At 51.9% G+C, this 23,420-nt stretch overlaps 4 non-coding genes and 1 pseudogene across 4 annotated transcripts; 1 reads left to right on the top strand and 4 right to left on the bottom strand.

Moving 5' to 3' along the window:
• Window positions 1-2,633: 2,633 nt before the first annotated feature.
• TRNAV-AAC (transfer RNA valine (anticodon AAC)) lies at window positions 2,634-2,706 on the bottom strand. Its single transcript has one exon. It is a non-coding gene; the product is annotated as a tRNA-Val (tRNA).
• Window positions 2,707-9,292: 6,586 nt separating this feature from the next.
• TRNAM-CAU (transfer RNA methionine (anticodon CAU)) lies at window positions 9,293-9,364 on the top strand. Its single transcript has one exon. It is a non-coding gene; the product is annotated as a tRNA-Met (tRNA).
• Window positions 9,365-14,225: 4,861 nt separating this feature from the next.
• On the bottom strand, window positions 14,226-14,297 carry TRNAQ-CUG (transfer RNA glutamine (anticodon CUG)). The gene has a single exon. It is a non-coding gene; the product is annotated as a tRNA-Gln (tRNA).
• A 2,382-nt stretch (window positions 14,298-16,679) lies between these two features.
• TRNAQ-UUG (transfer RNA glutamine (anticodon UUG)) lies at window positions 16,680-16,751 on the bottom strand. The gene has a single exon. It is a non-coding gene; the product is annotated as a tRNA-Gln (tRNA).
• A 744-nt stretch (window positions 16,752-17,495) lies between these two features.
• On the bottom strand, window positions 17,496-17,572 carry LOC127487842 (U2 spliceosomal RNA; annotated as a pseudogene).
• Between the last annotated feature and the right edge of the window lie 5,848 nt (window positions 17,573-23,420).

Here is a 23,420-nt window from a genome sequence, read left to right as displayed (position 1 = left end):
GGGCTGCACCTGTGAGGTGCATGGCCTCCTGGGGCTGCAGGGAGTCTGAGGCACTTACTGTCCATACAGTGGACAGACCTGCCTTTTGAATCACACTGAGTGTATCTTATTGGATCTTGTTTTATTTTTTAAACTGATTTTTATACATCCCTAGGTCGTGGTTCTCTGTCGAATATTTGTATTGAGAGTTTTTCCCACCTTTGTCTGAGACAGCATCCCTCAAGTACAGTGATTCCTGGACTGCGAAAAGGAACAGAAAAACTGGTGCACGCTTCGCTGTGAATGGTCCGCACTTTCAAAACTGTCTCCACTGTCTGTTAAATCAAACATTTACCCTTCATGCCCTGCTGGATCAGAAATTTCTAGAACTTATCCACTCTTTCATGTAAGAGGACTGCGAAAAGGAACACAATTTATCCATGCTCGCTTGAAGATTTGGTGGGCTTTGCAAAAGAAGACAGATTTGAATTGACTCAAACCATACTGACAGATTTGGAGCTAGCTGCCATCCAGTCTTCTAAATGTGAATTTCAGAAGCATTGCCTAAAGGTGGCTTTTTCAGCCCAGTGCATTTCTGCTGGGGTGATGGTGGGGGGGAGTCAGGTGAGTAGATTGCCACTTCTGTTTAAAAATTGTGTCATTTGCATGGATTTCTAAGAACTTGTAATGAGTTAAAGCCACACCTGCCTGAAGTTGTCAGGGAAGTGACCGACTGGTCTGAAAATAATTACGGGCAAGACAGGATAAGAAGGCCCTTGGGAAACAGTGCCAATGTGGCGTCACCAGCTGTTACCGCTGAATCAGTGGTCTGCCTGTGACTCCTGACCAACACAGAAGCACGGCACAGAAGACAGGAGACTCAACGGGGAATGCTCACATCCCTTCCATAGCAGCAGGGCCTCACAGAACGGGAGCCTGTGTTCTCTGGGAGCCACGCCCTGCAAAGCAGCGTGGGACTTCACGATGCAGCTAATGACGTGGAAAAGAGCCAGTCTTAACAAGGTCCACACTACTGCCTGTAACCTAGCCCTGTGGCACAATATGCTCATATGAGTCTCTGTAGAGTTTCCATTTATTTTCCAACTTTTCTCCATGTTCACTGTTCAGGGTTAATTTTTAAAACTTGCTAGGCTGTGTGTTTTATCTTTGCATCATTTCCAACCCTGGAGGTATACATGGTGTCAAGATGCTTCGAGTTCTAATTCGTTTTATACATTGTGCAGACGCACATGATCACAGTGTCGACTTTGTGAGCCTGTGCCTGTGTACAAAAATGCTGGAACTTCCTCAACCAGACAAGTTCTGCTCGTATTGGCACGTGTGAAAGATACAAGTTCGGAAGATCTTGGCTCCTTGAGGACTGGGTATGTGCTGGAGACCATTGTGGGTTTTGATGGATGTGCTCCCGAGACCTCCCTTGTCCGTCTGGTCTCAAGAACCCTTCCCTTTCTGTGTCCGTCTGTCCAGTGCGGCCACAAGAGGAGACATAAGGGAGGCTCAGGAGCGGAGCTCACTCTGCTCACAGGTCCTGGACGCAGGGGCCGGCACACCGTGCAGGGCACGTGGTCAGGCGGCAGGAGCCGGCAGCAAGGGGGACCGTCTGGCTTTGCGGGAAAGGCAGGCAGGGCACCGTGAATGCGTTAGGGACCGGCTCATTTGAATACTTTCGGTGGCTTCTGTCAGCCGGGTTGCTGTGATTTGAATGCTTATTCCTCGAACAGCGTTAGGATGGAGGGCATTCCGCAGGTGAGCAGGCCCTGAGGCCCCCACCTCCTGGGCTGGGCACGGCGGGCCCTCCTTCACTCAGTCCCTGGCCTTTTTACGTGTGATGACTCGGCGAGGAGGCCCTGGCCTGAGGCTGGCACTCGATTTTCCACTTCCTACACCTCGGAGGCCTGAGACGACGCGTTTCTGTGCCCCTGAACAAGTCCAGCCCCAGACACTCGGTCCTCACGGCACAGAGCCGACTTGGACCGGGAGGGCTCAGGCGTGACCCTGAGGACGGATTCCCCCGCCCGCACTCAGAGCCGCGCTCGGCCAGGGTTCCTGCAGTGACCTCCGCCTGTCCTCTCTCTGGGGTTCCGTTAACGCGTTACTTGGGATGGACTTAGTGAGGCACTGTCCAGCCATCCTCTTCCCTGCGTCCGCTGTGGGGCGCTCCCCGGCTCCCCTCGCTCGGCTGGATCCTGATTACCGTGCACAGCTCTGTCTCCGGCCCCAGCTTGGGGCTGAGCTGGATTCTCCATTCTGGGACGTTTCACGGAGGGGCGATGCTTTCTGGTTGCGGCTCCGCACCGGCTGCGCGGACCCTGCCCAAGCCACGAGCGTCCACCCTGCCCGGGCGCTTCGGGCTCGCTTCCTCAGGGTGTTTAGATGCCGGCCCGGCCCCTCCGGATCGGCAGGGCCCCCGACCCGCACAGGAGAGACCCGCGGTCAGCCCGAGGTGCCCTGCTCCTGCGCTTTCCGAGCCGTGCCTCCTCCCCGGCTCCCGCAGCAGGAGGAACCAGGTTGCCCGGGTGCCCGCAGACGGAGGAAGCCCGCACGCTGGGTGGGTGGGGTGAGGGTAAGCGTCGCAGCGGTTGCGGAGTTCAAACCAAAGCTCCTAGGAGCAAAATTCACGCGTAAAAACATCCTGTTTCCGCCCGGTTTCGAACCGGGGACCTTTCGCGTGTTAGGCGAACGTGATAACCACTACACTACGGAAACTCACAGAGGGCGGGTGCCTCCCTCTTCCTTTTACAAGCGATTGCTGGCTTCTCTCCTAATTTATGGGTAACTATTTTCCATACTTGTTACCCGACGATCTAATTTAAAGTGAGGGACATTTACTAAACAACTGCCCTTTCCTCTTAATAAAATAATGCGTTTCTTACTAGTTATAAAAATAAACATTGGCTAAACTGAAAGCATGCCATTGTAAAAATTAAAAAAATAAAAATTAAAAGAATAAGAAAGGAAGGAGGAGGGAGGCTAGTGTGGGAAGTATCACTGTGTTCCTAAATCTGTATATATGAAATACCTGAAATTTGTTCACTTTATATAAGTTTTTAAAAATTGAAAAAAAAAAACTGGCATAGAACTAACATTAAAATTTAATTCCTATTGAAATCCACGCATCTGTGAATCTATTTTTACACCCATTTATGTTTAGATATAATTCTCATCATTGTATATCTTTAAAAAATACTGACTAGTTTTCAAAATTAGTGTTTAGCTCTGTAAAGCTAATAATTTCAATGATATTTGAAGTGATGTACATGTCTATGTTTATTAGGAGAAACTTCCTTAAAAACCTCTAAGCGTGGAAGAATATTACGTTTGAAAGATAAGTTTATGGGAAATTCAAGAAGGAAAAAATGACATTGCAAGGTATAAAAGAACTTGAGCGTTTGCATTTTTCTATAAATGATTGTATCCATTTGCTCTCCTACCGAAAATCTTTTGACATTTTTAAATTATGCGAGAGTTTTATTACTGCAGGCAAATAATGACAATAGGAAACAGCATTTGGTCTAAACAGTTTAATTAAGAATATTATGTCAAATTAAAAGTGTGCCAGAGGAACCCCTCCCCCCATAAAAAGGTGGGAAAGGTGATGGGTGAGCTTCTGAGGAGCAGGGGCGCCAGGACACGGGCCCAGCGGTCAGGACAACCGAGCAGCGTGCATTTCCTGGCGGTTCTGGGGGAAAGTGGGGTTGTTAAACAGATATGAGCGCAGCTCCTGCACAGGCGCAGACAGGGGCGACGCTGAGGCACAGGTGCACACACGCCCCTGGGCCTGCTTCCCGCCGCCGCCACCTGCCATCGCCCACTAGGGCACCGGGACGCCTGCGGTGGCCGGTGGCGGGGGGGGGGGGGGGGGGGGGGTGTCCTGCTGTCCCAGAGTGGTTCAAAGGCCCGGCCGCGCGCACCTGCTTTGGAACCACCGCACGCAGTAGATACCTTCGGAGATGTTGGGAGCAGGACTGAGGACAGGCCGGGCGCTGGGGGAGGCTTGTCGCGTCCCAGCCTCCTCAATTGTCTCCACCGCCCCATCATTTCTGCATGGTTAGCAAGTCAAGACAACAACAGGGAGCGTTCTCTTTTCTTTTTTCTGGCTGTGACGGGCTCTATTTGCTTCTAGAAATTCTTGTGGGAAAGCAGGTCCATCAGAGGGTGGCATATAGGGCGCGTCCTCGGGGTGCAAACCCTAGTCCCCTGGGCACTCAGGAAGCAACGGGACTCGGGCCAGGGGAAGGGAACACACGCGGGTCTCTGTGGCTCTCGGGTCAGGGAAGATCAGATCTAATTACAACAGAAAGAAAAAAAGGAATTAAAAATCCCTGCCTGCCTTCCAGCCCAGGGTCCTTCCTAAGGGGGGGCTGTGATGCCCACACCGGCCGTGGTCCGGGGCTCTGCTCCAGGATAGAAATGGAGGGGTGTTTCTGGCCTCCACACTTCGAGTAGGCCCAAATCAGCAGGCCAACTCCCTGTTCTCTGGAAAAGGCTTTGCTTATAAACACAACTTCTCTGCCAATGTCACAGAACAGCAGCCGCCCCCACCCCCACCCCCACCCCCACCCCCTCCACTGGGCTGTCCTAACCCTGTGTGGCTTTTACCTTCTCTCTGATGGTCGCCTCTCTGGAACCAGGCTGTGCAGGACACAGCACTGGAATGTGACCCAGCAGCTCCAGGGTGAGACTGTCCTAGAGTGGAAACATGGACCCTGATGCTGGGTCATGGACAACTCACTGAGACATGTCAGTTCTGTGTCATTCGTTTGGTTCCAAGGAGGAAGATGAAAACCAGAGGCGGTTTTCTCTTTGTTCTTTTCTCCCTTTCTCTGCATTCCCTCTGAACTTTCCCGCCCAGCTGTCTTCTCTCCACCTGGCAGGTGAACCCCACACACTCTGTCTGTTGGGAACAGAACTGCTGGCTGGGCTCCCGGCCCTCTGCTCACCTTTTCCTCACCTGTGGCTGCTGGGGATGGACCGCAGCTTCGAGACTTAAGATAATATGAGCTGGAGCATGGATGCATTGGAACGTTGTGGGCGAGGATCAAAAGAAAGACCACGTCCCCTTAACAAGTTAAAACCAGAGCAGCAGCCACAGGGATCTTTAACAGTATTGTTGCGCATATGTTAATTCTACACGTCTGTTAGAATAAATTGTTGCCACACTGCTCCTTGACCCCAGGGTACCAGAGGGATGAAGGACAGAGATGGCACAATCCTGGCTGTCCTGGAGAGGGTAGAGGAGCCCAGGCAGTGAATTCAGCAGAACTGGGACGTGGAGCAGCCGCTGCCACACAGCTGGGCACTTTGTGGGGAGCACAGTGCGGGAGCATCTCTCCAGTCTTCACACTGGCAAGGCAGATCTTTGGAGCCACACACACTGTAAAACGTAGACGTGGTGACAGCTTTTATATTTACTGCTTTTCAGCGTTTTCAAGCCTCTGTAGTGCAGATCTGTGTTTGTCTTCTGGGGTTTACATTTGTGCAAGTTAAAGCTTGGAGATAACGCACAGAGGTTATGTTAGCCCAGTAAAGGACAGCACCCAGTGCGTTTGTCTCCAGAACTCATGGTCTTGACCACAATCCTACACTAGGTAGCTTGGAAAACTCCTGTTAGGGGGAAAAATAAAAAAGATTGCAGCCATTTGAGGAGTGAACCATTGTATGGGAAATTTTCTCTCTTTCTCTTTCAAATAAATACACACACACTTTTTTTTTTTTTTTTTTCAAAATTGATGGGCTGGGCCAGCATTGTGGTGTAGTGGGTAGAATCAGCCATGTAGGCACTGGGTCATGTCCCAGCTGCTCCACTTCTCATCCAGCTCTCTGCTTATGGCCTGAGAAAGCAGTGGAGGGTGGCCCAAGAGCTTGGACCCCTGTCACTCAGGTGAGCTGCTGGGTCACATTCCAGCCTCAGTCTGCAACAGTGCTGTGTCCTGCACAGCCTGGTTCCAGAGAGGCGACCATCAGAGAGAAGGTAAAAGCCACACAGGGTTAGGACAGCCCAGTGGAGGGGGTGAGGGTGGGGGTGGGGGCGGCTACTGTTGCTGCTGCTGTTCTGTGACATTGGCAGAGAAGTTGTGTTTATAAGCAAAGCCTTTTCCAGAGAACAGGGAGTTGGCCTGCTGATTTGGGCCTACTCGAAGTGTGGAGGCCAGAAGATTCTGGCTCCTGGCTTTGGCTTGGCCCAGCCTGGTTTTTGTGGCCATTTGAGGAATGGATGGAAGATCTCTCTCTCTCTCTCTCTTTCAAATAAATAAATAAATAAATAGCATTTCAAGAAAATGACAATGGAGACTAATACCATAGGCCTTCTTCCCTACAACACCTGTTTCTTTCTCCTTCCTCCACCTACAACTTCCCCCATCCCTGATAATTCTGAAACAACTTTAGACATTTCCATAGCAACAGATAGCAACAGCACTTTTGGTGCATTTTCATGGGATGTGTTTCCATTTAGCTTTGTGGCTAATGAGGATATTGCGCTGGGCAGAGGGTCCTAACCAGCCCTGTCCCTCAGATCCACTGTGAGGACCTGCCTTAGGGCTGAGCACAGGTCGTGGGCCTGTTCCGGGCGGAGCAAGAGGCCCCTTGTATTTGTGTGGGCTTTGCTTTGCTTTCAGTTCTCCGGGGGTGCATCTAGAAGTGGAATTGCTGGACCATGTCATGATCCCAGCGTGAGGAACTATCAAACTGTCTTCCCCAGTGGCTCCCACCTGCAATGTGCGACGACATTAATTTTGGATATCCTCCTTGACGATTGCTAGAGTCTTTTCTTTCTCCTTTCCTTCTCTTCTTCCTCCTTCTCCCCACCCCTTCTTCTAAGAGCTTCCATCCACTGGCCCACTCCCCACGCAGGTCCAGGCATAGCTGGGAGCTGGGAACCCAGTTCAGGTCCCCCATGAGTGGCAGGGACACGAGCACAGGCATCGTCAAAGGCTTCTCTGGGTGAGCATTAGCAGAAAGCTGGGGTTTGGACCAGGCATGGGATGTGGGAATTCCAACAAACCTAGGCCAACACCGACCCTAACCCTAACCCCGGGGCTTCTTTTAGTTTTCCTGAGTTGCTTCGTATTTCTGCAACGCCATAACAAGAGGCATCCTGACGGCAGAGAAGGGAGTTCCAGCCCCGAGAGACACAGGCTGGGCCCAGCTCAGAGGGGCCGCCCGGGCTGCGGGCGCCAGCGCCGCTCGGGGCGAGGGCGCCACCTGGAGGCCGAGACGGGCACGGCGCCTCCTTCCCGCGCGGGGGCCTCTGACCGTGGGGACCCGGGTCCCGGAGCGTGGGGAGAGGGGCGGAACTAGGGGACTGCAGTGCCCGTGCAGGGAGACCCCGCCCCTGCCCCAGAGGCCCCCGGAGGAGGGGATGGCGGCCGCGCTGTCTGCACTTAGGTCTGTCTCTCTGACCACATCCAGAAATTCCTTATTTGTGGTATTTACGTAGTCATTTATTTTTGTTAAGAAACAGATGCTTGCATCAAAAACGGGATCGTTTTAGGCCGGCATCATTGGCCCTGCCATTAGCTCTGAGTCCTGGCGGCCCCTTCCCTCATGGAAAGCTGTTTGCACGTGAGGATCAGCCTGCGTGAGAGAGCTGATCTTTGCCGGAATTTTGCTCAAATGTCTGTAAATACGTGGCCCTGCTTGCCCTGAAGGTTCTCTGCAGGTTCCTGGGTTGCACCTGGAGAGGGTCTGCTGGCGAGGATATTCCACCCGTTACTCTCCTCCCTCTGACTGGTAGCAGCCACAGTCTTTCAGATCCGTCTGCACCGGCTGCTGCTGGCTCCGGGCGCTCGGAGCCTCCACCGGCAGTTAGGGTCTGCTTTCTATTTTTATGCAAGGTAGACGAAGTCCACGTATTTCGTAGGTACAGATTAGGAGCAGGGATGCTTCCCCTCCTCCCCTCCTCTTCCTCCCCTCCATTTTCACAACGATCTACTCTCAGGTTACTTTGTACTCCTAAGATTAACCCGCACAGTTCAGCACTGGCTCAGCAGCAGAGCCAGGGCTGTGACCAGTCCTCCGACCTCGGCATGCCCATCTCACTCCTGTACCTGACGTTGCGGGTACTCCATTAGTGACCCCAGATCAAGGCACGCCTCTGCTGCTTGTCTCCTTGGGACTGGCTTATTTCGCTAAGTATAATGGTTTCCAGTTGCCATAAGATCTGGTCCACAAAGGGTTTTTCTCAATCTCCCATTTTCTTTCTAAGGGTTTTGGAGTTTAGCTCTTCCGTTATAACATTCGGTCTTCTCGGATTTCTCATTCTCTCTGGCCCTCTGTATTTGGTCTATGGTGTGGAGCAAGAGTTTCCTTCTTCACTATGTGCAGCTGTTACTCTGAAATAATTTTTGAGTATAAAATAATTTCCTGACATGAGATGCCATTTTTACCATAGACTGTTTCCATGCTACACGTTTTGGACTATATGTTACCAAATAGTTATAGTCCTTATAGCTTTATGATATATATACACGCACAGGAGCCACCACTTGCTTCTCTAATTTTTTGGACCCCTCTTGTGTTAAGACTCTGTTTTGATGAGGTCTTTCCTGGCCAATCATTCTGATTGATGAAATAAAAGTGAATACATTGTATTTATCTTTGTTGTGGGGATCGGGACCTCCCAGGTAATGTGGGGATCGAGTGCCCTGGCTGCGCCCGAGTGACCCCCAGCGGGGCTCAGGCTGGGTTCTCATTTCCTGTCCATAGAGGTGAGACGTGGAGGTGAGACGAGAAGCAGATGTATGGAAAGGCAAAGGGTAGCGCTCTCGGGCCGGAATGCAGACAAGCCTCCGGCACCTGCACCTGCCAGGCCGGGCTCTGCCGCTTGCCGGATGGGACCGGACTGAGGGTCCAAAGGAGGCGGGCTCCGGGACGAGGCTGCAGCGCGTGATGGTCGCCGGGAGGGTGCTGGGTCTCTGTGCGGGGTCTCGATGCAGGGTCTCGGTCCAGGGTCTCAGTGCAGGGTCTCAGTGCAGGGTGGGTCTAGGCGCGGGGTCTCGATGCAGGGTCTCGGTGCAGGGTTTCAGTGCAGGGTGGGTCTAGGCGCGGGGTCTCAGTGAGGGTCTCGGTGCGGGGTCCCGGCGCGTGGTTTCGGGGCAGGGTCCAGCGAGGCCGGGGAGCTGTCCGCCGCCTCCTCTAGCGCCTGGCACCCCTCACCTTGGTTTTCTCTGAGTTCGGAGCAGTTCTGGGCAGGTCGAGGCAGGTCGAGCGGAGGGAGCCGACGCCACAGAGGCTAGAAAAGACGGCTGATCTTTAACTTGGTAAACTAGAAGAGCAAGTACAGTAGCCTGTCAGCAGAGTGGCGCAGCGGAAGCGTGCTGGGCCCATAACCCAGAGGTCGATGGATCAAAACCATCCTCTGCTATCTGTTTTTGAAGACTACGGATAACATTGAAGGGATGACTCGAAACAGTTTGTGTTTGAGGCTGTACTTCCAAGTAATAACCGTTTGTGGCATTTTCTCCCAGTCCTCTTCCAAAGAGAGGCAAATCTGACTTGGGAAAAGGAGGCAAGAGATTCCAGGTTTACTTCCAACAAGTTAGCCATCCATCTTCCAGTGGGTAGAAAACGCAAGGGTACTTCAAAAAGCTTGTGGGAAATGGAATTAAAAGATTTATTTTGGAGAAAATTTTTTTAAGTACATGCACAGTTCCTTCATAGTCCACAACTCTGCAGGCTCACTGTATGCTTGGATTCCAAAACATTTTGTATCAAAATAAACTTTTGCCTCCATTTCCCACCAACTTTTAAAAATATCCTTGGACATTGAGGTAGAAAGTGGTTTTATATTTTCTTGCACTCAAATGGAAAGCACTGCTACTGTTACTGCCTTTCTACCAGGGCAGGAGCCTCCTGCTCCAGTTACCCGGTTGTTCATTCGTATGCGCGGTTTATTAAACTCATTTCAAGGGAGTGGTCACCTACTGCCGATTCTCCTGTAAAGCGACTGCTGTGCTAGGCAGGAAGACTCCAGCGAGGAAGAGGTTGACTCTCCCTTCCCTCCGCTCTCACACGAGGTAGACTCATGGGAGTGTTGAGAACAATGAGGAGCAAGGCAGCTCAAGGTGAAATTGTAGAAAACATTGGAATGCATAAAACACTTTGTGCGTCAGGAGTCCATGGACAAATTCAAAGGAGAAATGGAAGTCTTGCTGACATGCCTCAAAAGAAATGGAGAGAAAAATACCACTCAAAATATTTGAAAATTTTTAATATTTTAGCTTTATTTACTTGACAGGTAGACAGACTGACAGACACACACACACACACACAGCTCTTTCATCTGCTGGCTCACTTCCCAAATGCCTACAACAGCTGGAACTGGGACCAGGTTAAAGCCAGGATCCTGGAACTCAATCTGTGTCTTCCACATGGGTGGCGGGGACCCAAGCACTTGAGTCATCACCTACTGTGCTTCCCAGGTGCATCAGCAGGAAGCCGAATGGGAACTGGAGCCAGGACATGAACCCGGCACTCCCACAGGGGGTGCCAGCATCCCAAGCAGGAGTCTCATAGCCACGGGGCCAGATGCCCACTTCCAAAATACTTTAAAATGACTGCCTGCAAGAAAACGTGAGCCCCCCTAGACAACGGGAATTTACAGAACAAATATCAGAAAGGAATGGACAGATGGGAGGGCTATGCAGCTACAAAAGAGATACAGTGTGGTTCCAGGAAATAGTGACAAAAAACTGCCACTGAGTATTACTGTTTGCCTCCTTGGTTCCAAAATGAAGGGGTATTAGGAACACATATGCATAGCTCTCTTACTTTTTGAATAGAAAATACAGTGAAGAGAAACCAGAACACAAGGAAGCTAGTTTTGAAAGCATGTAGAAACTCCATTTCACATAAACAAAGATGGGAACTGAATGGGGAAAACAAACAAACAAACAAAAAAACTAAAACTGAACTCAGATGAACTCAATCCTATTCTGAAACATGGCTACATGGGAAGGAACAGAACACAATTTGGGGGAAAAAGGGCATTGGACAATACACCTTCACTCTTGCAAAAGAGGGTGAGGGTGACTGGGCAAGCTGCAAACCAACCTTTAACTCTTTCTGGTGGCTGATTTTTGGTACCAGATGGGCAGAACAATTCCAAACCTAATGTATTTTAGGCTCAAGCAAGTGAGTGGATCTGTTGCTATTATGGACTGAGGGCTGTCAGTGTGCAAGAAGGGGCACAGAGAAACACAGAATCCTGCAGAGATGGCTTGGAGTTGGGGGCATGGGTGTGTCAGCTCATGCTTCTAACACATATGTGTGCAGGTGTACCTGCATGTATACATGGACACATATGTATGTGCATATGGACATGTATATGTTTATGTGAGTGCCACGTACAGGGATAAGCATGTGCACACACCCCCTAGGTCTTTCCATGAAAAAGGCCAGAAAGGCAACATCATGAAAGTGATGGCTACAGCCAGCCCTGGACATGGGTCCCCACTGAAAGGGATCAGGGCATCGCTGAGAAATGGCCAGGGTCCATGCAAGTCAAGCCTGGACCCACCTGCTATGCTAAACAGCAAGAAAGTGCTGGAATAAATGGTGATGGCAGAGTGCAAGGCCAGAGAGCCAGCCTGTTTAGCGCTTCCTCCTGTGCGATCTGGGTTAGTTTGAGCACCAAGATAATTAAGGGCAACACTGAGTTATAAAGCATGAGGAAAACAATAAGGTCTCATGAGTTCACATCAGTGACAGGTATTTAAGTGAATGGAGAAAAGGGGAGACTTTCATTCAGAACGGAGGGAGGGCTCCAGGGCCACGTGCTGCCTGCACTGAGGGGCTGTCCCAGCGCAGCGCCTCCGCCCGCTGGTGCTCAGTCTTCTCCACAAGCCCCCCACTCCCGTCCCCCATTTTCCACCCCCAGTGCTCTAGTCCAGCCTCTCCTCTGTCCACACTCCTCAGATCTCAAGGGACTTCACAGCCGGCCTCTCTGGCTTCCACTGTCTGAGTTTGGCTGCCCTCATTTGCATTCCCTCCCCCCACATGGTCCCTGCCACACCTCCACGAACTTCCGTTCCTTGTTCCTCTGACCTCGCAAGCTCCAGCCCTGAGGCCCCGTTCTCCTCACACTGGAGTTGGCAAGCACCTGCCGGGGCCTTTCCCAGAACTGAGGGTGACTCACTGGCACCTGTGCCCCAAGTCTGCCCTGGCTGTCCCCAGACGTCTTGCCCTCAGCCCTCCTTCTTCACTGATGTTAGACCTCTGCTTGCTTCTGCAGGCACACAGTTGATAACTAACACAGGGGCTGTGGGGCGGCAGAGTGGCCCTTGTGTGCGCAGTGAGTTCTGTGGCCAGTTCTGCGCCCACTGAAGGAGACCCACACTGGCTGCCCTGTGTTCTTGTGGGTAGCTCTGCAGGAGTCACTGCATGTGTGTGTGTGAGAGAGAGAGAGAGAGAGTGGGGGTGGGGGGTGCATGTGTGAATTCCAGAAGAAAATCATGGTCAAAGGCCACTTTCGTGAGCATTGCAGGACGGAGTCAGGAGGCTAGAGACCAGGGCCATGGCACATGTCACCCTGCTGCCTGGGAACAGGAACCCTTGCCTGGGCTGCAGGAAACGACACACGATTGGGAACCTCTGAGCTGGGCCTAGGCCTGCAAAGCCATGGATGCTTTTTCTTGGCCATTGCAGCTGAGCCACTGGCAGGAGAGACCAGCAAACGCCACCCTAGAGACAGTCCAGCCGGCAGTCAAGTGCGCCGGCCTGGTTAGGTGGGGCCCAGCCGGAATCCCTGGTCCATCTGCTCCCATGACTGCAGGAGGTCCCCGGTTCTCAGCTTCTGCCTCCCCGTGTGGCTGCCTCGACCCAGCAGAAGACAACGGTTTTCCAGTTCTCAGGGCCCAGGAAGGGCTCTTTGGCTCTCAGTTTTCTTCTGAGTTTGAAATGATCACCACGCTGGACATCCTGCTCTGCAAGTCAAGAATCTACACTGAAATGCTCAGCCGTGTCCTTGTGTCCCGGCCATCTCGTCCCTGTACCCAGCCCCTGATTCCTCCCCAGCCTCTGGCAGGAGTCACTCCCCTCCCTACCCATCAGCGTTCTGCTCATGGGCGTGGGCTTGGGCGTGGGTGGGTCTGGCTGTGGGAGTCGGTGCTGCCTGCAAACCCAGAGCGACACCCAGTGTGGGGCTGCGTGCTTGGTGCGCTTGTGAGGTTGACCTTGCTTCCGCAGGTCACAGCCGCTGGGGTGTTTTACACCTTTGAGGCTGTGGCGACAAACATGCGGGCTTTCCACTCCCAACTGTGGAATCATCCTGTTTGTAAGGATCATTTGCATGCTACACCCAAGACAGACTGGAATTCCAGGTGGAGGTCTCTCTCTCTCTCCTGCTTCTTCCTCCTCAGTGTAGGTCATGGGCTACTCTTCCCCAGTCTCATCCTGGTTTGCAAGAATCCACTGAAGACTTTTTCAAAGGCTTGTTTGTGCTGGGGCAGGGTGAGCCTTCCACAAGCCCACTGTGGTGCACAGCATCCAGGTTTTTGTTTTTAATGATTGGGCAGAAAATACATATAAAGAAAATATACCAACTTATAGTTCAATGTTTTTTCTTAAGATATATTTATTTATTTGAAAAGCAGAGCTAGAGAGAGACAGAGAAATCTTCTGCCCGCTGGTTCACTCCTTAAATGACTGCAGCGGCTGGGGCTGGCCAGGCCAGAGCCAGGAGCCTGAACTCCATCAGGGTCTCCCACGTCGGTGGCAGGGGCGCAAGCACTGACAATTTGACATGCTCTAGAATCCTTTAAAAACATATTTTGCATAATTTTATTTAAGTCAAAAAATGCTCATAAATTCTTTTTCTCTCTTAAAGAAATTTTTGGTCCAAATCTGCCACAGAATTTTCTTTCAGTAATATCACATGTTTAAGCCAAAAGTCTGTGACTGATCACCCTATCATACCGCTCTGGAACACAACCATAAACATTGAGGTATAGTTTTTAATTACCAATATTTCTCTGCATTTTAAGTATCTTTCCTCTGATTAGAATCATTGTGAAATCGTATATGCACTTACTACAAATAGATGGTTTTTGATAAGTGCTTATGCAGTATTTGAAAAATGAAATTGTGTTGAAAGTTCATCGCTTAATGAAAGGTGTAGGTCCTCCCTCCTTGTCCCTGGTAGCTGATGAACCTGCTGATAAACGCTTCTCTTGGCTGGAATGCAAACGGAGTAGATGCAAGTGCGATTCCAAAAAGCTTCCCCACCAAGGTCCCACCGAGACTTGAACTCGGATCGCTGGATTCAGAGTCCAGAGTGCTGACCATTACACCATGGGGCCGGCTTCTTGGGTGTCTCCTGGCTTGCTGATGATCCAGTGCTAATTCCTGAGGGCATCCTTCCCCACCCTCGCCCTTCGGCTATATGGGAGGTGAGCGCACCTTCCTCGCTTCCTCTCCAAATAACTGACCCCTGCGCACTTGCACCCAACATCCGTTACGCCAGCGCCTTCACCCGGGAGAGCGCGGTCTTCCTAACGGCAGACCCCTCGCCGCATGCCTCCTCCGTCCTCCCAGGGCAGGTACTTGGCGCGTCCCGGCCTCTGCTTCTCCACCGGAAAGCAAGGGGGGCGTTGAGCAAGGCCGAGCCCTCTCGGTGCGCCGGGTTTCGCCACCCGCGTTTTCTGCGCTGGCGCCCCCGGAGACTCGTGATCACCGGTGAGACGGGCCGGTGAGCGGTTTCCGCAGGCCGGGAACGCGGGTCACGCCCGAGCTCCCTCGCGGTCAGACCGCGCTGCCCTCCCAGGAACCCTCTCCCTAGCGCGGCCCCTGGCGCTGCTGAGGACGCGGGTGGCCAGATCTCAGCAAAGCCACAGGCGAGAGCTTGGTGCTCACGGGAGACCGAAGCGAGGGTGCGTGGAAAACGGCGCCGGACGAGGATCCGCAGCCGTGGGAGCGCCACTCGGGGCGAGGGGTTGGAGAGGGGGCCCCGCGGCACTTTCCCGGGAGGGCTTAGTCCAGGCCTCCATCGCTCCGTCGCGCAGAAATGTGCCCCGGGAGGCCCCGCAGTGCTCCGGAGAAGAGTCCCTGGCCTGCCTGTCTGCACGGCCGCACCTCCCGCGCGAGCGCGCGTGCACCGGGCGTCTGTCGCGGACTCCGGGTCGCGTGCCGCCCCAGCCTGTCCGGCAACACGTGCTGCCTTCGAGCCGGCCGGGAGAGCCGGGATTCTGCGCACGAGTGCGCAGTTCCTGGATGGGAAAGGGGATTCCAGGTCCGCTTCGAGTGGTTTACCCGGATTCGACCGGCGAGTGCAGCGAGAGCCTGTGTAGTGGACACTTACGGTCGGGGTTTGCGGGTCCGGGGCGCTGCATCGCAGGATTTGAGGTTTTTAGAAGACTCGCCGCAGGCGGGCGCCCTCTGCCGGGCTTCTCTTGCAAAGGAATTTTTGCAAGTGGCCGCCAAGGGACAGTCTTTAAATTCAAGTCTTTTCTGGAAAGAGATCGTGGACGGCCCAGGCTCCTTTTCAGCACAGGAGGGAGGAGATTCCACACTGTCAGTTCGGATGCCCTCCGGGTTCAGCAGTGAGAACCCAGCCTACATCTCCGGGGTAGGCTCCCGGCCCCGTGTGTCCGCAGGCCAGCTGTGAAGAGACCAGGCAGGACGCATGGCCGGGGAAGAATCCGTGTTCGGAGGCAACCTCTCTCCTGCACTCCTAGCCGGAGCACTTGCCTACTACGCAGCAACAAACACCTGACACTTGTTGCGAGTGTGACCAGTGCCACCCAGTGGTCAGGCCGGTGACCTGCGCCGGACTTGGAGAACCATTGGTCTGGAATGAATTGCGTGCGTTCTTCCCCGAAGGGAATTCCACTCAAAAATATGGAGAACCCAGCGGCTCATTCACATCCCTCCCTTCCCCTGGTGGACTGAGCGGCCTCCAGCTCCGGAGACGCTCCTGCCCCGGTCGTGCGCGGACTTGTTAGCGTGGGTGTGGACTTAGGGCTGGTGAGGAAAACAATGGACATAAATCTGGGAGGGAGCAGGGCAGAAAAACGAACCCAGCGAAGAGAAGTCTTTGCACTTAGCAAGGGTTTCTGGGCTCCTAACCAGAGCCAGGCGCGCAGGGGCAGCCTTGGACAGCAGCCGGCCGGACTCCAAGGCAGAATTCGCTGTGTCGAGTGGAGGGAGAGCTTATCAGACAAGCAATGCAAGGATGAGTGGCAGGGGGCGTGGGAAAGCGCATCGGGTGCGGGGGACACACAGAAGAGCCCCCCACGCCCAGGGAACGGAGCCTAGCTAAGGCTTGAGGCAGTAGAGTGAGACCTCAAGAGGGCGGGCACGTCTTTCAGGTAGACGACGAGAGGGGAGGAAGTGCAAGAGTAGAGGCGACCTCACCGTGCTCGGTGACCAGGAGCTCAGCGTGGAAGGCCGCAGGGCTTGCAACCTCCCGTGAGACAAGGAGCGAGCGTGGTTAGGGGAATGCGGACTCGCACGCCCACGCAGGTCCTTGTCCCGCGCGCGTTTTTTCGGAGGAGCAGAGACCAAGGGGCGACGCAGGGAGACTGCACAGCTTCGCACGCGCGCGGGGCCGAGGGCGCTCCGTGCCGCAGCGGCGTCCCCGGGTGCCCACTGGCTCGGGCAGGTGAGGGCTCACCTCGGCGGGTTAGCACGGGTGGTGGGCGGGGTTATCGAAACAGACAAGTTCAGGGGGAAAAAAACGAAGCAGGTCCCACCGAGATTTGAACTCGGATCGCTGGATTCAAAGTCCAGAGTGCTAACCATTACACCATGGGGCCAACAAACGCAGATACTTGAAAAGTCTCTCTTGTGACAAATGTCATTTCAGAGGCAGGCGCCCACAGGCTGAATTTTCGGCTGGGATTTTTCTTTTTGCAAAAGCTGCACGCCCTCTAGAGGCGTTTTGGGATGTGTGGGTGTTCTTGCCTTCGGTACACCCGCTTCCTTAGGAAGGCACAATGTTGCAGAACGAGTGTCTCACCCGGGTTTGCTGGGTTTGCTAACAGTGAACTCCTGTAGGATCTCCTACTCCTGGGAAACTCACCTTCCGTATCCTGACCTTGCACGCGGCAAGTCTGAGGCCATCGCAGGGCTTAGGGAGAGACCACACACAGGTGCTCTGACCGGCAGCCCCAGCCTCAGCCAGCACCGCCTGCCAGGCATTGGGTGAATGAAGGACGTCCCAGATATCTCCATCGCTCAGCAGCCACACCGAGAATCACCCCAAGCCGGTGTCCACCTGAGGCCCAGGTATCCGGGCCGCAGGACCCAGGACTACGACATGCTTGCTTCATAGCCTCACGTTTTGCACTGACTTGTTCCGTGGCAATCACATCAAGAACAAGTCCAGGAAAGAATTCTACCCATTTACCTCAGCGTTGCTCCAGAGCACGGTCCTCAAGTTTTTGCCACCATCAATCATGTTTTAGTGAGTTTCGATTTATGGGTCTGTTTAAGAGTTTGTCATATATCTCCAAAAATGATGTTTGTATACAGAATCGTCGGCCCTGGGGTCTGTGAGAATGGGATATAATGTGGAAAAATAAAAGCACATGATTAGACACTACACTTGATCTTAGCCAAAAGGCTGAGAAGTGATAAAACACGTGAATACATACTAGGGATAAAAACTTCCAAAAGAGCCCTCTGCCAGCTGCTGTTAGGACAAGCACTACAAGGACATCTGTCGAACTGTTGTGCAGTCTGCATTCCAGCCACTGGTCTTGGTGCTAGGGCGACAGCTGAGACTCCTTTGTTAGAATTTTCTCTTTGAGGGACAGTTTTCTAAGAGCAACATTCGCTTCCCACATCTAGCACCTGGCCGAGGTAGCACCATCAAATCTATCTTGTTTGCTGCTGCAGTTTTCCCGTTAGCTATTCAGAAAACTTGCAGGCAGCCAAGGCTCTGTGCGGGAGTTGTATTAGACTAAAAGAAAGAGGCCCTAAGCTTCTCATCACAGGCCCCGCTTGTCTCTCAGTCCTAGACAGGGGCCCGCCCTGAGACTTCTGCGCTCCCAGTTCCTTCTGCCCAGAGTAGCTTAGGCAGCAACACTCACTTTTGATGACACTGACACCTCTTAAAAAAACCACAAGTCCCACCCACCCCTTTCTGGCTGTACCTCTATCCAAACCATGCTAGACAAGGTGATGGCTTGTTAGGGGATTTAGCAACTTATCTTCTGTCTGGCTCCCTCTCCACCTCAAAGTACAAAAACTGGAATGTTAGCAGGTTGATTGGGTCACACAGAAGTAAAATTGGTGACTCAACAGTGACTTGTCTGACTTGTAACTGGAATTTGTATTAATTTCTGTATTGTTCACTTTGTTTTGATGCATGACAATTATTTCCCTGTTATGGACATCATCTTATTCAATTTATACGTCTCGATGAAATTGGACTGATTTACTGCCTTTGTTTTCTGGATAAGAAAGCTGGTGTAATGAGTTTCGTGGACTTGTTTGCACAGAGGCCAGCTGGCATCGCCTCTTCGACCTGAGATTCTCAGCTTTTTGCCCCTCCCCCCTCAATGCAGGTCTGCCTTTGTTGCCCGGTTCTTTCCTGGGGCAGAGAACAGCCCAGGGCAAGTCTGTCCAGTCATCTTGGACCTTTCCCTGTTTTGTTTGTTTGCTTTAACCGAGGAAGCAGCGTCCAAAAGCTTCAGCTCAGGGAGAGCAGGAGAGCACAGGAAGCTCTGTAGGCCTCCGAATGGGAGGTCACACTCATCTGTTCAAGCCTAAAGTTCTTCCTGCCTCTTCTGCTTTCCTCCTGAAGCACTGTTCTTATGCCTGGCAAAATCGTCAACACTGCTGAGCCTGTGGCCTCCCTGCCCACACAGGTCTTGAGATTCTGGATCAACGCATTTGAGATGCGGAGCTGTGCGTCTTTTGGGGGCCTCCATCTTGGAGTTATAGGCCTCACATGGGGTTCTTGTCCACAACTGGAAGACACAGAAGTAGAAGTGGGTGATAATAGGAGCAGAAACAAAATGGATGTGATTCTTTCCAAGCTCTCCAAGCCTCTAATGGTTCTCAGACACTCAGAAATCATCCAAATGTGAAAGGACATAAAACCCAGGTAAATTCAAACAATTTAGTGATAGACACATGCATGGCAGTCTAATCAGGTCCTGGGAGGGTCCACTTAAAGAGAGGTGGGGAGAGAGATGTTCCATTTGTTCCCAAATAGCCACAGTGGCAGAAATGAGGGGCCCAAAACGCCAACCATCCAGGGCTCCCACACGAGTGCCAGAGGCCCAAGCACTCAGGCCATCTTCTACTGCTTTCCCAGGAGCTGAACTGGCAAAGGAGCAGCCATGGCTTGATCTCACATGAGATACGGGTGTTGCATGTGGTGATGCAGCCAGCGGCACCACAAGGCTGGCCCCAACACGTGTCTTTTTAACTGGTAATAAAAGCTGTAAGGTTCTTCTACTAGTTCTGAGGGGAACTAATGTTAGTTTCTTTTTCCCCCTCATGCTTAGAGGAACAAAGAAAGCCCTGTGACAGCAGATTATAAATGACTCATAGCACTTCATTTAAGTAACTATTTGATGTTAAACTGACTTTAGGATTGTACATATTTCAGAATCTTCCTTGATGAGCTCTTCACAACTCACAGCTGGTGTTTTATCAGGAAGTCCTGCGACCATTTGGAGCTGCCCACTCACAATACAGAAGCCTGGCGCCTTCAGCCGCAGGCTACTTGGCCAGCCCCTGGGCCATTCCTCTCGGTCTCCCTGGGCGACCTCAGGGCCCCCACACCATTTCTGCCCTTGGACGCGTTCTCTCACTCCTCTGCCTGGTGTGCTATGATGGGGCAGCCTATTGTGTTCCTCGGGCCGTTTGTGCCCAGCAGTGCAGAGCCTTTTGTGCACATAACATGGATTTTACTGATATTTGAGTGAAATGCTTTTTTACACTATTCATTCATGGATGGACAATGCACACATGGGATTCAGACTTCAGAAGTAATAAAAGGGTTGTAAGGAAGAGACCGTTGTCCCTCCACTCCTGCGCCAGGCCCCCCAGATTGCTTCTCCAGGGGCACTGTTCAGGAACACCTCACACCAGTGCAAACATGCATGAGGGGACTTCAACTGAAGTAGCACCTTGACAGTAGGGACCCCATCTTGGAGCACCTGTGACTCCATTCTGGGAAGGCCCCCTCACACCGTGAGACTCTGGTCTGAAACTATGATCTAAACCAGTCAGACAACAGCAGTCCACTACATCACACTTGACGGAGCATAGAAACCCCCTAGTATGATCACTCAAGCTTGAAAGTAGAAAGGCTATACCTGGGTTAATGATAAAAATGTGATTTGTCTCTGTCCTACATATACTTAAAACCAATAATTGGATTAATGTCAAGATTATAATTGATCAATGTTAAGATTGCAACTGGTACTGTCAACACTATAACTGATATTAATTTTGCATAGGTTTTAGATTAGCTTGACCCCAGTAACCATGTACTCCCTGTGATCTTAGCAACCATGTATCCCCCTCCCAATTTTGTGGTTTTCGCCTTTATAAACCCTGTTGCTTTGGGCTTTGGTGTCGAGAGTTCTTTGGGGCATGAGCCCACTCTCGGCTGCCGGCAATAAAGGACTAAAATTTCTCAGTGTGTGGCGCTCCTCTGTCAGCACTCGCTCAGGCACAACACAACAACTTGTGTAAATTTTCATTTCATTCCATTTTCCACAAACTTTTTGAAGCATCTTGTTCTACATACATAATTCTACTACACATTAGTCAATACTTTGCTTTTTGTACTATATAGTGAACTTTGGAGATCATCACCTAACAATTCCTAGAGACCTTACGATGTACAGTGGTTCCAAACACAGATTCTGGGGCTCACACAGTGGATTAAGCTGCTGCCCTTGACACAAGCAACCCATAATGCCACCGGCTCGAGTCCTGGTTGCCCACTTCCCATCCAGGGCTCTGTTATGGTCTGCGAAAGCAGTGCAAGATGACACAAGTGCTCCGGCCACTGCCACCCACATGGGAGACTCGGATTCAGATGAGGCTCCGGGCTTTGGCGTGGACTAGTCCCAGGTGTTGAAACCATTCAGGGTAAATCAGTAGATGGAAGATTCTCTGTAACTCTGCCTTTCAAATAAATAAATCATTAAAAAAAAAGATATGGATTCTGAAGCTGTAGTCTGGTTTTGAATGATTCACTACTTCAGGCGATTTTCTTAATCACGGTGAGCCCTCATTTCATGATCATTATAATACTTTCAAAAATGAGTAAGTTCCTGGAGGAGCACATTTTTGGGTGTGGATAGGTATAAAGCAGCAGACGGCCGCGGCCACACCCTCTGCAGGGTGGGGCTGATCCTGTCAGGCCTCCCCACACCTCCTCTGGAGCAGGAGCAAGGCAGGAAACCAGTGCAATCGCGGACGCTGATGCAACTAAGTGCACGCGCCATCTCAGCACCCGCCCCCATTATAGAATAATAGCCTGCGGGCCTGAACCGCAAAGTGCACCAGCTGTCTGGAGTGGTGAGTGGCTCTGAAAATTAGCTTTAGGTCTGACAAAAATCTAGTCGCAGCGGAAGCGTGTTCCGCCCATAACCAAGAGGTCGATGGATCAAAACCATCCTCTGCTAGTCTTTTTTTTCCCCTCCCCTTTTAACTCAGGTCAGAAGCAAGAGGCACAAAAATGAAATACTCCGCGTCCAAGAACCATAAACCGATTATCTCAAAGACACGTTCCTCGGCTTGTGACGCTGGGGCGAGCACGGGCGCTGAGGGTTCCCAGGAGCCGGAGGCGGTGCGCTCGTGTCTGTTGCCAAGATCTGGCTAAGGAGACCGGGGGTGATCAGCAACGCCCAGCCATCTCTTCCCCACGTTTTCCTTCTTGACATTCACCTCTGTGTAGCAGAGCTCATTTTACTTGTTCATTTAGTGTTTCCTCCCTGATGGGAAGCAAAATCACAAGGAGAGTGACTTTTGTTTCGGCCCGTGGTTGCCATTTTCCCCAGAACGTGGCCTGGCACATGTTAGGTACTGGTGATCTGGCAAATGCCGCTAAAAAATCGCCAATTTATAATTCACAGCCACCAATGCTTGACATTCTTCACCATGTTTCACCCTGTAGGAAGCTACAGAGGGGTGCGAGAATGGTCTAGTATTTCACACCATGACATACCGACTACAGATCATTTACATAAACAAGACATGAAATGTAAGTGCCCCTCGATTCCAGCTCCATCCTGTGATCCACTCTCGGGCGTGAATCTGAAGTTAGAGGTCGATGAGAAGACAGTTTCTGTCTGACACGAATGGTAAAAGCAGATTCTCAGTGAGAAGTTTTCCAATCCCACACATCAGCAGCTCGTGTGATTTGTCTGTGAAAAATAAGAAAGAAAGAACGAAAGAACAAAAGAACGAAAGAAAGAAAGAAAGAAAGGAAAAAAAGCCCCAATATGAACATTCTATTTTGTCCTGGGTCCTATTTAAGACGCCGATTCTTATTCAGCTCTTGGATATTGTGACCGAGGTCAGAACACCCTTTCAAAGTGGACAATCCAGGCAGCCTCAGAATTTCCTACGAGGGGTGAATTCTCTCTGAAGATTTTCGAACTGGTGAGCATAAACACAACAAGGGAACAGTCGTGCAGCCATTTTGCAAAGCATCCCAGACCATGGGCCCTGCAAGCACCGTCTCTGTCCACCTGCTTTTTCCAAGCTCCAAGCAAGCCGTGCCATCTGCGGGTTTGTTGCAGGTCCACGTGGAGCAGGCCTGTTTTTAACACCATTTCCAGGGGACGGAGACTTTGATCACTGTTCACTGAGGAGGAGGAGGCCAGGAGCAGACAAGCCAGTGGACCACAGGGAACCAGTGACGGTGGCTGCCAGGCGGCTGAGGGTCAGAACTCGTGCCTCCTGAGTCCTCGAAGCGTTCATGCAGCTGCCCACTCCACAGCCTGGGATGAGATTTCCAAGTCGCAGAGTCCCTGCAGGCCCGACTCTCCTGGTATGGGGCGTCACTCTGCTGGCAGGAAACCTGGTGAGGTCTGGAGGAACAAAATGGACTGAGACTCTTCCCCTGCCCCCGCCCTCCTGTCCACACTCAGCCCCTGGAATTGTCAAAGTCAACATAAATACAGAGAGGAATCTCCAATAAAGGGACTTGGTGGGGAGGGATAAAGACCAGGATTGCGGTCTGGAAACAGCCAGGGCCGCTGTTTGTGTCCAGAAACAAAGGGAGGATGAGGGCTTTCCTGGGCCACGAAACCCTCACGCATGGTTTGCAAGGAAGGCCCACTGGTCCTCTGGTGCGAGTGGGAGTGAAGCTGTCCACGGCCGATACCACTCTTGTTGCTCATCTTCTGGATGCTGCCCCAGGCCGTTTCAGTGTTCGGCTTTCATAGCCAGGCGCTAATTAGTGGTGTTCTACCTGCTCCTGAACACACAGGCCCTTCTCAGTGCTG

Source organism: Oryctolagus cuniculus, chromosome 5 (genome assembly GCF_051225735.1).
Source record: "Oryctolagus cuniculus isolate XC-2025 breed Fujian yellow rabbit chromosome 5, ASM5122573v1, whole genome shotgun sequence".
NCBI classification, from domain to species: Eukaryota; Metazoa; Chordata; class Mammalia; order Lagomorpha; family Leporidae; genus Oryctolagus; species Oryctolagus cuniculus.
The sequence above is the reverse complement of the archived record's forward strand: the minus strand, read 5'-3'. Positions and strand labels throughout refer to the sequence as shown.